Consider the following 18,486-nt stretch of genomic DNA (forward strand, 5'->3'; position numbering starts at 1 on the left):
GGTGACACAATAGTGGAAAATTTAATATTCAAATAAAATATATTGTTTTAAAAACTTAATTTTAAACAATATATAAAGAAAAAAAAAGAGTTTAAAATTAATTTAAGAAAAATAATATCAAAATTGTTATTTAATTATAGAATGGAGAGATAAATCAGACTAGTTAGAAAAAAATAATACATTCTTTAGTTTCGAGAAAACCAATTTCGTCAAAATTAATTAAATATTTCTTCATTCTTCATAACAATCTCCCACAATGCACTGAAATGAGGTTCCGAGTTGATAAAAATATTTTCGTCATATATTTGAGAGTTCGCGTTTCGTCACAAATCACGTGATTTCGGGCGAAATGATTCACAAAATTAAAGAAATATAGCTTAGGGATTGCAGAATCGTCTAAAGTGAGAGTTTTATTTCTGAGAGTGGGAAATGCAAAATTTTTAACCAGATTTGGCACGATAATTTTATTTTTATTAATATGAATTATTATTATGAATTGTATTTTTTATTCCGGCATTCATATGAATTAAAGCAATCAATTCTGGTCAAATAATTTCCCTCGCCATTCTTTCCTCCTTAGTACATTTTCACTTTTCCAGGAATTTTAGATCAATTTAGAAGCAAAATAATAATAATAGAAAATAACTGAAAAATAACTAACCCTGCTAATGGGTTTGCCCCCTTTGGCTCTAAACCAAGATCAAATGTTGAACATCCTGAAATAGCAAGAGTTGCTATTGGCAACAAAATATCTGGAAGCTTAATCTAATATACAGATGATTTTTTTATTAAAATACAAAGGAGAAAAATGAGAACAATATCTCACCAGCTAAAAATGTTTATGAACTTTTGGAATTGTTTTTCGCTGACCACAAAATTAAAACCAAGTTTTAAGAGTCATTACAAATATTCGAAACTTTAACTATAATCTAATATTAAACTAGTTTTTAACTAAATTTCAAGAACATTTTTTTATTAAAAATATTGCAACAGGAGATACGTCTAATTTATTTTGAACTTAGTTTAAATGTGGCTTTACATGCATTACAGTTAATATTCATTTAAGACAAGATTGCAGCAAGTTTTGATCTTAATGGCCATACGATTTTCTTGGGTATTTTGAGTTAAAGAATAAAACTGTTTAAAGAATAAAACACTTAGGAATTAAGTTAGAGTCAGCATAAGTTATATTAAATACTTGTATCTGATTAATAAATTCTTGGAACTAATTTAAACCCAGATAAGATTACTCTTGGGAGCTAATTATTATTATTATTATTATTATTATTTTCTGTAGCATGAGGTCTTTTTTCCCCCCAACAGATCTGCAATTGGATTTTCTTTTCAAGATGCTGTCAAATGACATTTTTAGTATATTTCTTTCGAAATGTGCAAGTTTGAAAATGCCACATGTGGGACGGGGTCGCATAAATGTGGCGACAAACTGCTAATGGAGTTAGGGGACATCATCATGATTAAAATTGTATCGAAAACCATGCCCGGAAATGTCATCGTACGTTGGAGCACTTCCCTATTACGAACTCCACCTTTGTATGCTTTTGATCTGGTCATAATGGGGAAGCGACCCTAGCCGCGTACGACAACATTTCTGGGCAAGGATTGTTGCTGGGCCTGCTTATGTGTCCTAGCTCCATTAGAAGTTTCTCGCAACATTTAAGCAATGCCCTATTTATTATATGTAACGTTTTTAAATTTGTACATTTCGACAAAAAATTTATTAAAAATGTCTTTTCTATAATATATATAATTATAAATAATTTTTATATAAAAATTAGTTGCAAAAGATTACATATATATACATATATAATTTTAAGATTATATATATATGTATTATAAATTTAAGATTATATATATATATAATTTTTTGTTAAATTTAAACTTAACAAAGGCGTTAAAATAATTGCGTGAAGTCTATTCCATGCTTAAAAAAAAGTAATATTAGTTTTCATGTTTATTTTAACATTTGATATTTTATTTATCCCTTAATAAATATTGATTAACTACAAAAAGTCATAGTTTATTTTAACATTTCTTGGTGCGTGCAATTTATTTATTTATTTAGTGATTACTTTTATTTCCGTCATTACAACACCACATTATCATAAAAATTTGCAAAAATAAAGACAAAAATGTACAATTCCATTTCTGCAATGATTACTTCAACTTCAACTAGTGTGGTTTCCAAATAACTCTCATATCTAATTCAGTAACAATCATAACCGCAATTCATTTTTTCTTCCCCCTTCCTTTCTCTTACTAAATTAGTTTATGAACATTTTGATTTCTTTTTTCATTAGAAATGAGAAAACTCTACCCCATTTCTTATAATGATAAAAAATGCCAGACACAAATGTTTGCAAAACAAACTACTTATTAGTTCGAATGCAAATTACAATTTTCTAAAAACAAAACACATATTTTTTCCGTTACATTTAAATGAATGTTTTGAAAAATTGACTGCCTTTGTCTAACTTCCAAATGTATCTTTGATGGTTGCAACCGTAACCCAGCATTAAATCCAAAACCTGGATGTATTATAATATCAAGATGTATTAACTTTCTTCTTAGAGAACGCAAATATCACATAAAGGAAATGGCCAGCCATAACTATTGAAGTAACGTTTAAAAGGCTACTTGTGTAACAATAACAGTTAAGTATCCAAGTACTTTCCAAACGTGCCCAGCTCATGTAATGATCACTTTAGGGCAATGTTGATGAAGATTTTGGTTGAGATATTCAAGTTGGCGATATTGCTAGCAATAAACTATAAAATTTTAGCACTTTTGTCCTTGTTCTTGTAGTGTTGTAAATAGAATAAATGGCATTTTGTGGCCCTTTTCAGATGCATCTTACTTTGAGCAAAGCGACCACTTTAGCAGTTTTCCACTTGAGTTTGAAACTAGCGGTAGTCTCTGGACATAGTTGCGTAGCCGGTTATATATAGCTTACAAAATATGTACTGAGAAAAATTGTGACTCGGATATTCCATATGAAATTTTTTTGGATTATAACTACTTTTGTGTTAAGAAACTTAATATGGGCATGTTTGTAAGTAGGACTTTGATTTTATGTTAATATAGTTTTCTCATACAATATTGAGTAAACTTGCAGTTGACTATATAAGTCCTATTTATTTCAATAAATGTGAATAGCAAAAAACTCTATTTCGAATCCTGCATATAAAGTTTTTTTGGATTTACTTTTTTCTTTGAATTTACTTTTGAGAAACTGATTGGGCGGGCATGTTAACACAGTTTGCTTATTCTATATTGAGGCGTTTAGAATGAAAGCTAACTATCAATTGCAAGCTGAGCGAAGAATATCACAGTAAGCTTTCTAACTATACATTGAACTGTGATATTGGTGCTACATGCTATATTTGTTTTGGATTATTACTGCAGTAGAGAAACGAACTATGTATGCCATAGCTTACTAAATAATTATTAAATTAATTTTACAAAATTTGTGATAAAAATGATGTTGATTAATTGTATTAACAAATGAACTTTCTTCTTTCTCCCTTTTCTTTCTTTCTTCATTTCTTCCTTTCCATTTTTTTCTCTTCTTTTTGTCTCTTTCTTTCTCCTTCTTCTTTTCTCTCTTCTTCCTCTTCTATCCTTTTTATAATAACTTCTTCTGTTCTGAGAACCTAAATATAAGCATGTTTGCAAATAAGAATTTTATTTTTTTGTTAACATGTGCTCTCACCCTTTATTGAGGCCTTAAATAAGAGTTAATTTCAATAAAAAGGAATTTTGGATACACTATTTTAACAGAAACACAATTAAATTGCGATTTAGGTAGAAATTATATTGATTGCATTTATAGATTTGTTTAAGTTCCTCTTTGATACTAAATTTTATTTTTGATACCAAATTTTAGATCTATGCTTAATTTGGTTTGCGTTTTATTTATTTATTTTGGCTGATTTTCTAACACAAGTTAATTTTCTAACACATTACTTTTAAAAATACTTGAAATTGAAAACATGAATAATTTTCGACTTTGCAGTTTGAATCTAATCTTTGTGATGATTGATAATTTTTTTGATTATAATATTTTAGATAAAGTGGATAATGAATTGACGTTCTTTGTTTGAAAATTAATGCTGAATTTTCAAACTAAGTAAACTTTGAATTTCTTCTGATTACTTATTAGCTTTTTGCGCTGTGAGATAAAATGTAAGAATGCTTGTAAACAAAGATTTTAAGTATTTCAGAAATTTTTGGTCAAAAAAATTCTAGAAGTTTTTGACAGTTAATTAAGAAAAACACCTTTTACAAATTAAAACTGCAACTAATGATAAGAGAATGTAAGGTATAAGTGGTTTCAACATTTCAAAAATACTTTTTCAGATCATTTACTTAAAAGAAAACAATCTGAAAGTGATTTCCTAATTTATATTTTGCTTTTGCTATGAAATTTAACTAACTTCATATTTTGGGACATCTATTAGACATTTATCTGTCTTGAAATGTATTTCAATTTGCTGCTTCAAATTTACACCGTTTATTCACTTTTATTTATTTATTCTTTTGAAAAATATTTTACCTTGTTTTTAGCTTAATCAATTTTAGTATTATTATTTTTAAAGAAGTAATTATTCGATTTTTTTTTAATCTTTACATTTTGGCTTAAAATTATGAGACTGTGCTAAGATTTATTATACCAGTAGTCATAAAAAAGACATAAACTCTTTTGATTATTGTTTTTTGATTTCTTTTTTATTTTAATTGCTTTCTCACTAAACTAACATTTCTTGCCTTTAACACTTCTCAAATTTTAATTATAATTTATTTTATAATTTAATTATAAAAAGTTAATCAATTTTAAAATAATGACATTAATAAGCGCATTAAGTTAAAGGTACAATTACTGATGGAAGTATATTGCTTTCTTGAAAATCAGTTAATTATTTACTGTATTTAAAAATACAATCTACTAATTTTAAACGCAGTTTAAAGTAAAATCAACATTTAGTGGTTTTTATATTAAACGCAATAAATAAATTATTCATTTTTAAGAAAGAGCACGTCTAAATTAATTTTCTAGGACCATTTAAAAATATCAAAAATTTAAAAGAATCACACAAATTCTTAATCGCAGATAAGTGAGTGTTAATCGCATTATATTAATAAAATACTGAATGATAGGTTTATAGAAGAGAAGTTATAGAGAATGATTAATAGCTCATTATATAAGATGATGACAAATAATATTTTCGGCGAATATAAATTATTGCGAATAACGTAATAAGGAGCAAATAAGTATGATTATTGAATTCGACTGGGTAGTTTTGTAAGTACTTGATTTCATGCTTGACTGAATACCACGATCCAGCTATAGATAATTATTTATTAATCATTTATATTTACACAAGTTTTGTTTTAAATGAATTTTCTTTGATTTTTCTTGTTCCTTATAGGTAAGTTCTAGTTGTGTACATTTGTTTTATCGATTTGATTATCTGTTCGCGATATCAAATTTTTTCGCTTTACAAGGAATCTACTTCAATAACAATTTGACTTATCTGTTTGAATAAATTTAATAGATTAATATCTATTTGAATTATCATCTACTTCAAGTGAGTTTGCTTTTGCACTGCCATGTCATAAGTACCGTCATGCGGGGCTACTTTGTGCAGGATTTCGCAGTTTTTGAACCTTGACATGTAAAAAAAACTATATTAATTCAAACTTTAGCAAAATGTATCGATATTATATTCATTACTGGACTCAGACGAGTAATGTGATCAATATTGGCATTATTTGTATGTAATATTTACAAATAATAAGTCAAAACATACCTTGCACAAAGTAGCCCCCAAATGGAGCTACTTTGTGCAGTGATAGGAATTCAGCTTAATAATCATGTTTTTAGTAAAATATTGATATAAAATTGTTTAAAAAGTTAATTGTTGACATTTTTAATTACAAAAACATCAAGATATGTAAGGAAATTAGTTTGAGAGTAATTTTCAGCGTTAAAAAACCATTTTCTATGAAGAATTTTTTCTTAAAAAGAATGTTTATTTCAAAACATTTGAGTTTAAACAAAAGGAAACCATATACATTTTTGAACATTGAAATGGATGAAATTTCAAAAATAATAATTATTGCATATTCATTAACATTTATAATATTGATAAATTTGAACATAACATGCTTGAATGAGCATGACAGAACTTGCTCTTCAGTTTCTGTCAAAATCACCTGATGTCGTATAAAATATATTTTTATGTGTTAAATCGTTTGATTAATTCATTAGAAAAATCTTTGTAGAAGAGAAATAATAGTTTACCAGCACGTTTCACGTGTTTCTTGTGAATTTTATAAGAGATAGTATTTCTGTGGATTTTGTACTTCCGAGAAGCTTCTGCAATTGACATACCACCAGCAACTGCTTGCAAACATTGCTGCAGCTTTTCTATAGTGTAATCACAATAGTTTCTCGCTCCAGATATTTTTTTTTATAACGTCTGACAATTTTTCTGTAGAAAAAAAAAACGAATGAAACTTTACACTAAGTAGCCCGACAGTGCATTTTTTTTTTTCATTTTCCACTTATTTGCTATTAATTTTCAAATTTTTTTCACTCTAACATGATATAATTGTTTATTAATATCTAAATAAAATATTTTGCACTTACGACAATTGTTTTATCAACGTCTTTGCATTCCACAGCTAAAGTTTCCACGCACACTTTTCGACGTCCGACGTTCTCGGAGAGTTTTTGACATTGGATAAACAAAACACACTCTGAGATTGTTTTAAAATTCGAAAAAAATGTTTGTAGTAATAGACTTCTATCTTCAAATTCCACACATTTTTAACGTGAAAAAAAGCATAATACCGAATAGCAGCACTTGAAGAGTGCCAAATTCGAATTTGCACAAAGTAGCCCCCGCTGCACAAAGTAGCCCCACATGACGGTACTGAATATATTAATTTGCTCCGGACGTTCTGTGATTTGAACCTGTATCCCTACATTAATACATACAGCGTTCCTTTTATCCAGAACTTCTCTATTTGAAAATATACAATGATTATTAAAATGATGGATTATTTAGATTATATTTTATTTATAGTATATTTTATTTATAATATATTCATACTTCCTATATGTTGAATGCAAAGGTCTCTCCATTTCTTAGTTTACATGTTGAAGCAGACATATAACGCCATCTACCGGACAATACATAATAGTAATATTTCAGTTACAATGAAATTTTATTAAAATATTTAAAAGTTAGAAATTTTTAAAGAGAATCAAGATTTTGAACATGAATTTTACTCAAATAGTGAAGAATGTTGAAATTAAAAAATAAACGACCATACGCCTTTTTAAATTTTCGTCGTCAATTTAAGGATTGATTGCACATACATTCATATTAATTTCAATAAAAAACAAAATAATACTTTAAATGCATATTTTTCAAAATAAATAGGATAAAATCGTGCAACCAATAGCTACTTTATAATTTAAAACTTTATTTTTTTTTTCTATCATAGATAAAAGAAAGAATGTACGCATAAACGAAAAAGTTATATTAATATTTTATTTACAACTTTATTTTTAAAACTTTTTAATTCATCTAACATATTAGTAAATTTAACGTATTAAATCTTTCGCAATGTTTCATTGAACTACTTTATAATTTTTTTTCTTTTTAACATACCAATTCTATGTTGACTCATGAATTTTCTGACAAAGTTGTTGATTTTATCATTGACTTTTTTTGTTTATTTAATAATTAAAAAAAGGAATCAAAACTTTTTAATGTGTATCCTACATTAAATTAATTGATCTGTATTTTAAGTCTTAAACTTTAGTTTTAAATTCAGTTATTTTTCTTTTATTAATTGAAAGTCGCTTAAACGACTGCAGAACAAAACTTAATATATTATTTGAAATAAAAATGCAGTTTTCAAGAGTTTTATGACATTTGAAAGTAGGTTTATTTCAAAGTTCGTTTTAAGAAGCAAATCTTTACGAAGCTTAAAATATTTTATCTAATTTATATTGCAAAAAAATAGTATCAAAATTATCCGTGTTATAATTTGTTTGTATTTATTTAGACTATAATGCAATAAAATAGAGGGAGCCACGATGGATGTTTTGAAAAAATAATTGTTTAAGAAAATGGCTGAAATAGTTTTTAACTAAATGCATTTCTCTTAACATTAATTCTGAATTGGCAATCAACTCTATAAAAAAATTAAACAAACAGAATTCATGTTTTTCATTTGCTATCATTTTATCATTTCTTCAAAATAAAACTCAAAAATAAATGCAATCGCTACGATTTGCATCTACAGTAGGTGGTGCGATCTATTATTAGTAACTGAAACTTTTTGTGATTTACAAAAAATGTAGAAAAATTAAATTAGTAAAAAGACAAAATTAGTTGTTTAAAATGTAACTTCATAAGAGTCTTTGCTTCCATATATATTTAAAATATGAACGAATAAATGAATTCCCTTGAAAGAATTTAAAGAATGAAAAAAAAATATTTGAGTGTTTCTAAAAATTTAAATAATAAGTATTTGATGGTCTTGTAACGGTCTGTACATCTGAAATTGCAGAAAAATAGAAAGAAAAATCGTTACAATTTTTAAAAAAAAATTTGATTGATTGCCTAACAAGCAGAGAAATATTTTTTATAAAATTAAGTTTAAAATGAAGGCACTATACAAAATATAATAAGAATAACATCAAATTCAAAATGTACTATAAAGTGTGAAATCTCAGGAATATAGATCAAAAACTAAAAACTTCCTAAATTCTGCAAGGTTTCAAAAGTCCGTTTATAATAAATCTGTACGACATTCTTTATTGCTATTAAATAAAAAAATTAAGTATTTGTAATTGAAGTTAAAAAAAAAAAAATAGTGAAAATAAGCTTTTTCTTAAAATGACCTCATTTTAGTATTTAAAAAATATATATTTAGCTTGCAAAGTACTCCAAGAATTCGTATGTAATAAACTACAGAGCAAGGATTTGTTTTTTTTACAAAATCTCACTAAGTCTCAGCATATTGAGTAAAACTCTTTCCTTTTATGAAATGATATTTACATTTTTATTTACTTCAGATTCGAATTTTTTTAATACACTGTTATTTATTATTTTCTGATGGAAATTGCGGGATGCAATAACCAATGTTCAATATTTTGTTAGGAAATAATAACGATAATAATCTAAGCAGTTCGCGTGCAAATTTTTTATTGTTTATGTCTAGTGCTGCTATCTTGTGATGACAAAAATAATCTTTTTCTTATCGCTTTTGATTTTATCTTCAATATGAAATTAATTTGTATATGAATAAAACTAATAAGCTTCATTGAGTATGATGGTGTGTAAACATTTCTTCAAGAAGAAGATGCTTTTATATAAATGAAATTGCACGAATGCAGATGAAGAAAGCTTAATTTCTTAAAGTCTCCAAAATTTGATATTTATCAAATATATATATGCACGTATAATAATAATAATATGTTAGTATGATCATTGCCTTCCTCTTTTTTTTTAAGCGAAAACAGTAAAAAAAATTATCTGTAACTTATACTCATTTTAACTTTGTTGAAGTTTAAAGCTAATATGCATGCGAATTACAAATTTAATAAAATCCAGCTAAAATTTTCCTTTATAATAAAATTGCATGAAGATTATCATCCGTCTCATCTTAATACAATTTTAAGTACAGTTTCGAGTCAAATTTAATATTTTAAATTGGGTCAATAGCAATGAATCCCTAATTATATTTTTTAATTTTTTTAAAAAAGAAATTCTGTACTGAGGTATGAATCCTTTTTAACAATCATGACCTATTAATAACAAAAACACTTAAATTTGGTTCTGAAATCAAAGGTAAGTTTTTAGGTAACAAAAGAAAATTGCTTTAAGCATGCATATGCTACCACTTTTTTGCTTTTGCAAAATTAGTCGAAAGGCATTAAATGGAAAAGATTAAACATGTTTTATAATCATTCAGCAAGATAAATTTCTTTTTCAAGCTACTAAATAGATTCAGAGAAACACTTTATAAGAGATATAATTTTTAATCTACAAACAGTATATTCATCTGACTTTATAATTATACTTCATAAAAGTTTTACATGGCATTTATTGCATTTTATAATTTTTATGTAACACAAAGCTAGATATGATAAAATATAATATTTTGAAATGTTTCATTCTTTGAAAGAAGCCTTTTACCCTTAGACGTAGATGGAATGCCGGTGTCCTATTTATATGCTTTTTTTTCTCCCGACTTTTTAATTACAAGAAATTATATATTTTGTCATCTTTTAAATATAGAAAACAATCTAATAGTTACTAAAAGAGTTCGTTAGATTATCAAAATCAGTTTTGTACTAAAATATTAAATACAATAAAAAGTAGTTAAGAAATATTTTTTTCATTCACATTCAAAAATTTATCAGTAATTGATTTTGTTAATCAAAGAAACTTCAATGACGAATAATTGTTTCTCTTTGATCTAAATAAGTGCAAATTTGAAAAAATATTATTTGGAAGTGTTGAAAGATTTGACCTTTAACGCAGAAAAGACTCCGGTATTTCATGATGTATTTCATAATCGTAGTTTAAAATACTAAATACAATATTTTGACCTATATTAATGCAAAATAATGAAAAAAGTATGAACAAAAATGAAATTTCTGCGTCGAAGGGTATAATGGACATCTTTTGATGATGTTAATTTCCAAAAAGGAGAATTCTTTAGCAACATAAATGTAACTAATGACATTTTTAAATAACTTTAAAAGGATAATATTTCTAAAAATTAACTTTTTTACGCATATATATCTCTTGAAAATAATTTCCAAAGCGTCAATAAAAGTACAGAAATAAGGAAAAAAATTAGAGCCAATTTCAGATTTTGTATTTATCCTCAAAACACAATTAACTATTGCTATGATATGTTATCGTTCACATTTGTAATTTGTTATTATTTCACAATAATTCAACTTCAATCATTGCTGGTATTATTCTATTTGCAAAGTTAACCAGCTTTTATATTCAAAAGAGTTACAGTCTAAAGTGACAAATTGTGCAAATATTTATTTATTGTTTCCCTTTAATAGATAATATATGAGTAGTAATAGCTACCAATAATTAGTAATAGCTTTTACTGGCTTCAAAAATTAGTCTGGGAAATTTTAAATAGTAAGTAAATTGTCTGTAATGAGACTCAATGATGCATAACTGCAACATCTTTGTACAAAAATGTTCTTTGATTACTCGAAAGAGAATTTTTTTTCTATGTGCAATTTTTTTAAAAATAGATTTTAGATGTTTTAGTATTGCTAATTTCAAATCTGCAATTGGTTTCTCTCTCCAAGCTACACATTTTGTTTTAGAAAATAAAATTTTTAATCTTACTTTTTGTAGAAATGTACAAGTTTAGAAACGTCACATATAACTGGGGGTCGCATAAATGTTGCGACTAATTTCTAGGGGAATTAGAGCACATCATCAGGATTAAAATTGCATAAGAACCTATAACTAGAATGATGCCATTCGCTGCTTGGAGCGCTTCCCTAATATGAACTGTTCAGAACTTCACGAAGAAAAGTTCATAATAGGAAAGTGCCACAAGCATTGTATGATTGCATTCCTCGACTGGAGTTCATAAGCAATTTTAATCCAGATTGTATGCAATAACTTCCCTAGAAATTTATCGCAAAATTCATGCGATCGCACAAAAACAGTTGCGGGGAGAGATAAACCGATTGCAAATTTGAAATCAGCAACATGAAAGTACACAAGATCAGTTAAAAAATTTCTCGCTAATAAATAAATAAAATGGTTTCCCAGTGTAATTTTAGCTGAAATATTGTTTAATACTGTATTTATTTTATAAAGAAGAACCTTGATAATATTTTCCTATGATATTCAGGGCTCAAACAATTTTGAGCTTAAAGATCGTGAAAATGCCACGCAGCATAGCTTAAGACTGTCATCAGATGTTTGGAATTTTTCTGAAGTTAAAAAATTTTTTCTTTCTCAGGAATTGGATGAATTTGTAGTAGGTATAAACTGTAAAAGTCAATTTTCTCTTTCATATAATCTCTTTAACTCCTTAAAATAACTTTAAACGAAGTGGCTTGTTTACAGCTATTTCTCAAACCAATCATGCCTGGTCTAAATATCTCCCCGAATCTAAACTTCACGATTATACAAATTTCTCACGACTTTTCTTCAAGTTATTTATCCTTTTTATCCACCTTTTAACAAATTCGCAAGTTGCTTTCTATTTCCTTGTTTCTTTCAGAATATCTCTTCTGCAATTGCAATGTAAGCACACGATTCCAGTTTTATAAAATTGCACATCAAGATAGTTGTCTAAGACTAGTCTAGACGCTTGATTATAGACTAATGTTGGAGAATGATACCATTCACAAACGTGATTTGAGTTGATGAACAGGCAGAAAAATGTGAATACTAATGTGAATGTATAATTTCTAAATCTATTTTTTCCATTTAAAGGGACTCGAAAAACATCGTTATTTTATTCAAAGAATTCCCCCTTTAGTTTTTCTTGGGTAAGAAAAATGGTAAATAGTGTAATGACTGCAAGAAAGTATTATGATTTCAAGCAATGCACTAAAAGTATTCTTCTTATAATTAAGATACTATAAAATGGTCTATTATTAAAGTAAATTTTCTTCTTATCTTGTTTCTTATCTATCATTGAAAATCAATTGCAGACTTTTCGGTTCTGGGTTTGAGTCATTAGGTTGCACCGAAAGTTTCCGTCACGTTGGAAGAATTCTGAAAGAAATGTACTAGAATAAGTAAATTACATTGTATAAAAAATATAATTTCGATTTTAAAGTAAGAGGAAGACATCACCTGAAAAAAAAACCCTGATATTGTTTGTCTTTACTACAGAGGAAAATTCTCTCTCTTAATTTTAAGTTATTTTAGATTTAGTTTCAGTTTTTTTTTCTCTTTGTCTATTTATATTTATGTGTATCTTTCTCTCCTCTCTCTCTCTCTCTCTCTCTCTCTCTCTCTCTCTCTATATATATATATATATATATATATATATATATATATATATATATATATATATATATATATATATCTTATGCGCAGTCAATAAAACTTATTATTTTCCTTCATTTTCGTGGTTAATCTTTCTTTTCTTAAATTCTTCATTGTCTCTTTATTGCGGAGCCTTAACCTCTATGAACCTATTGGCTCACAATAGGTTGTTACGGAAATGCCCTACATTTACTTCAAAGTATCACTTTTATGTTTCTAATAAAAAAAAAAGTGATAGCAAAAATTTTCTTAAAATTAATGCTGCTTAAAATAATAAATAGCTATATAGTTAAACGGCAAATAAGCTATCATTTTTGACGTGGTATCGTGCCTTCATCGTGGAATAAAATTAATTACTTGAATAAAGGGCAAACTTATATTAGGGAGTCTTATTCTTTAAAATGGATGATAATCTCGAGCTGTTTGGTCCAACCCCATCACCTCTTTGTGATTGGTTTAAGAATTGTGCATTTTTATTACTCACTTGGACCACTCTAGGCATAATAAATATGCTATTTTAATGTTGAATTAAAAGGCATATAGTGGGTTCGCGAAAATAAATGTCCGCATCCATGCATTTGTATTCTATATATATCTATTTGAGGAGAATGGGGTTTTCAAGACTATTATATAGGACCAATTTGTTCTTTTGAAGGATATTAAGACTAAAACTAACCTGCATTTGCGTTGAATTCGTATGTTTTGATTAAACATGCCAATGTTTAATCAACTGTTATAATTTGATTGGCATGTTTTGATTGGAAGGTGATATAATAATCATGAATAAAAAACTTAATGTTTTTATTCACGATTATTATATCACCTTCCTTCTTTTTGGTCAATATGCGTGTAGGTTTTGATGAAGTTAATGGCTAATTAAACCAAGAAGCAGAATTCGTATTTACCAACCACAGCCAAACTGTAAGTCTGGATTGCCTGTGTCAGCAACGCGCGCTATTAGAGGGATTATTTTATTCTGGAAAATACGTAGTCCCCTAACCCGAGTAGCCCTAAAGTTTCACCTTCTACTTTGCATTTTCCTCGCTTTCTATTTGCACCAAACTTACTTTATAACACCATTTACGTTTTTGACTTAGCATACATAATGCCGTTTGAATTTGGCATAGCAGAGCCCCACCAAACTCAACCAATAACAAATCAAAACCTTACTGAAGAAATTGTATGAAAAGTAAAAATAAAATAGGAGTTAAATCGATCTTTTTATGAGATTTTGACTCCTTTATTTGCCCTATTCGTTCAATCTTACAATCAGTTTTGTTACTAATTTAAACTATTATGTTATTACTATAACGTAATCTTTAGCTAACCATTAAACTAAGTAACTTATTTCTAAAGACATAAAATTATTAGCCATCTTAAACATTTTAAAATGCCCACCGATCTAGATCAAGTTCCCGAGTATTCATAAGCAATTCTTAAATTATGGAAATGTGGGTGATGACTAATGCCCTAAATTATACGCTATTTACATTATAATTTTTCGATTAAACTCAAGTAACTGAAAGCCGAGAGTTAATAATAGAAGTTTGTTTCGATTATGGCGTTTTCTATCAATTCTGGAAAAGTGGATGCCTTGCTTATAAAAGGCTTTCTCTATTTTAACACTACTTTTCATTATCTTCTTTTCTCGCTTGTTTCATTAGTATTCATTTAATAATGTATTCATTTGTCTTTTGTGATCCATTTTGCGAATCTCCAATTACAAGCCAGAAAGGATAACTAGCGTTATTTCTCTGGTTCTAGAGGATTTTCTTCAGCAACCCTGAACTATTTTCGATATCAAGAGCTGATTTGGTCGTTGGTTTCTCTTGTAATTACCTCTCTTTGGACGTTAGCCGAAATGCTGGGGGAACAGGGTTAATTTAACAAGATCAATTACAAGATGAAAAACCTCGAGCTCTAGTAGACTTGATGGATGCTCTTGTCTAGCGTTTGTTATAAACCGATAGCATTTAACTCTTGGTTTATACAGTGTCAAAAAAGAATTTTTTTCTTCTTTTCGTTGCTATGGGTAACTGCAAAACCCATTTATGCTAAAGTCTTTTTTCTAAGCTTATTTAATTTCTTCGTTAATTGTATTTTTAATTATTAACGATTCGTGATTTCGACAACTTCCCAATTTGATATACAACCTAAGAAATAATTATCTTCATTTTGTTAAGACAGTGTTAACATTCTTCATAATGCAGAGATAAGATTTGTTTCAACGTTGTGAAAGGTTTATTTCTTGTTTTGCGTGAGAATGTTTTAGGCTATTTATTATTTTTAAGAAGATAAGCATTATTCTTAGAAATATCTCGTTCGCATTGACCTAATGGTTTCACTTACGTTCATTTAATATTTTATTTTGAAGTTGTCCCGTTATATTTATTTTTGGTGTTGAAGAGCCGACCTAATTCTGAGTTTATGACTATCAATGTTCAACTCCGTAGACTTGCAATTTTGCTCCTAACCCAAAAGCCTAGGGAACCCCTGGATCAAGCATTGGGACAAGCTAGCTTTCGTGGAGGACTTTGAGATGGAATCTATTCGCAAATGAGTTACTAGGGGATAGCCACAAAAACCTCCCACGGTTAGCCAGACTGCAAGGGGATTCTAACTCATGATCTCTCCAATAATGAGGATATCTTATATCAGCACTGTGGTCAGTGTGAGCTGGGAGCAGAATTCTTATCTACCAGCCACCACTGGGATTCGAACCTGGATCACGTTAGGCAAACGCTCCATCCCTTGATCCACTGCTGCATCTGCGTCCATTTATCGTGAATATTGATTATCCTCCGTAAATTTAATCTTAAATCAGGGGATAGAGCGTTCTCCTACCAATGAGGACACCGAGGTTCGAATCTCAGTGGCTGCTGGTGGGTACAAATTCTGCTGCGGCTCGTTCCGACCACAGACCTGATTTAAAATATCATCGGTGTATTATGGTTTAGATTCCCCATGTCACCTGGCTAACAGTGAGAGGTTTTCATGGTTTTCCTCTCAATGTAACGCAAATGTGGATTGGTACCATTGAAAAGTCTCCCACGAAGGTCAGTTTATAACAATGCTTGATCTAGACTTCTGGGTTGAATTCAGAATTACAATGATGCGGGGTTAACATTGATAGTCGTAAACGCAGAATTGGGTCGGCTGTTCAACGCCAATTATATAAAAATAAAATAAAATACTGCTTATTTAAAAAAAAATTTACTCGTGCTGCTTAAATTCTGAGTATCCGAATCTGAGTAATTAATCAATTTATTTACTTCTGTATGTAATAATCAAGTAACAACTACGCAAGGAAAGAAAACAATTAAAAAGAAAAGAGATAATACAACGTAACCAAGAGCTTCTTAAAAGTTCTATAGAGGGTGAAAAAAAACACGTTTTATGTAGATGAAAAAAGAAATTGCATGGCATAACTAATTAAATGTTCGTTTAATTTCACAGTCATTATCTTCTCTCATTTTTTTAACATTTGTGTGTGTTAATTAACTTTCTTTTGCATCATAAAAAATGTGTGATTTGTTTTAATTAGAAAAATCCTATCAGTCTCTGAAGAATCATATAACTCGTTTCTTACATTTTTAGACTATGATTATCTTTTTTTTTTTTTTTTTTTTTTTTTTTTTTTTTTACATTTTTTGTTCCTTAATAAAGTAGGATACAAATATTCGTTGTCTAATTACTCCAGATAAGCACGCACTTCGCGCACATTAATATTATTTTATTTTATTGATTCATTATATATATATATATATATATATATATATATATATATATATATGTGTGTGTGTGTGTGTGTGTGTGTGTGCGTGTGTGTGCGCGTGTGTGAGTGTTTGCGTGTGTGTGGGGGGGGATAGAAAAATATGTGGGATCACAAACCTTGATTTATGTTTAAAAATTTAATTCTTCAAATTAAATTAATTTCATTAATGAATAACTGCTTCTCTTAGATCTAAATAACTGCAAATAAGACCAAGTTTGAAAATTATTGTGTAGAAGTGAGCCGTGAGATTTTTCTTTAATGGAGACACTGGTGTTTCACTCTGTATTTCTTTACCATAAATATTAAAATGCTAAATATAGTACTTTTCACTTATTTTGACTTAAATTAATACGAAGTAATGAAAAAGATTCATTTATGTATTTTTCAGTCATAATTAATTTAGATTTATTATTAAACAATATCAGTTAACAGATGAGAGACTGTCCACACGAAAATCTTTATTCGAACGTTTGCCCTGATAAAGCTGAAGCAGTGTATAGTACCTTCGATCCCATATAGTGATAAAGTTGAAGCAGTGTATAGAACCTTCGATCTCATATAGTGATAAGGCTGAAGCAGTGTATCCTTCGATCCCATATATTGATTTATAACTGATTTATTTTCCAGGTCCATAACATGATTACAAACGAATGAACAATATCAGTTTGTGTAATTAAACCTTGTTTAGTAATGATGATGTAAAAATAATTTTATATCATGATGAAATATATCTTAAAGAATTAATCGTGATAACAATTTAAAGATATTTTTTTCTGATAATAATTCAATACTGAATACTTTAAAGATTATATATTTTTTTATTATAATTGATTTATATTTATCACCCTACGATATCTGTTTGTTTAAACCTGTTTAGTAGTTTTACACAATTATGCAACTTATCTTAAGCAATTAAATAATTTCGATAATTTAAATATATTTTCCCTAGAAAAACCCTTTAAAGATAGTTTTTTCTCGAAAATATTTTGAGTAATAACGATTAAGGAAAATAGTTAAAACCTTTTTGTTTGAGAGTAGTGTTTAGATTGCACACTGGATGGCGCTATGTATATTAAAAGTATGTTATACAGTGTAAACAATATGGCGTAAATTATTTCGAAATATAGTTCTAGACAATTAAAATTATCTACTAACATTCTTAGGTATTCTGTTAGTTGAGCAACATAAATTTTTAGAAAAATGTTTCTGTTGTGAAAAAAATTATCCTTTTTTATGCAAATTCCATCAATTCTAAAAATATTCTTTTAACCAATTGCAATCGAGAATCATTTCTCAGTCCCCACTGAGACTTATACAATACTTATCACTCTAAGCGTTAAAATGTTTACATCTTAAAGTTAAGTAACCACTTTATATGGTAGATTCCAGATATTGCTATATATGGTAAGTGTGTAAATATTCAGCTATGTTTTGTAAAGTTTAAGTGGTTACATCCTTTTTCTTAAAAGAAAAAAAACCGTTGTAAAAAAACCTCGAGAGATAAAAGTTAAAAAAAAGTTTTCTAAAAGACATTTTTTCCTCGTCTTTTTTCTGGTTAAAACAATTAACATCTTGGCTTAATATCAGTGGCTCATACTTTTCCCAAAAATGAATTGA

The 18,486-nt window shown here is 28.0% G+C and overlaps 1 long non-coding RNA gene across 6 annotated transcripts in view; it reads left to right on the top strand.

Annotated features, from left to right (window-relative positions):
- Positions 1 to 18,486, top strand: part of LOC107447505 (uncharacterized) — a 290,115-nt gene that overhangs the window by 41,613 nt on the left and 230,016 nt on the right. Inside the window, exon 1 of one of the 6 annotated variants that reach the window (XR_015430901.1) lies at positions 2,640 to 3,070. The exons of 4 other annotated variants lie outside the window; for them this stretch is intronic. This is a non-coding gene — a long non-coding RNA (uncharacterized LOC107447505). Of the gene's footprint in view, positions 1 to 2,639; positions 3,071 to 18,197; positions 18,274 to 18,486 lie in introns of those variants that run through there. One more of the 6 variants, XR_015430902.1, reaches the window with a different exon arrangement.

This window comes from Parasteatoda tepidariorum, chromosome 12, assembly GCF_982258835.1.
Source record: "Parasteatoda tepidariorum strain Cologne lab strain chromosome 12, Ptep-v5.0, whole genome shotgun sequence".
NCBI classification, from domain to species: domain Eukaryota; kingdom Metazoa; phylum Arthropoda; class Arachnida; order Araneae; family Theridiidae; genus Parasteatoda; species Parasteatoda tepidariorum.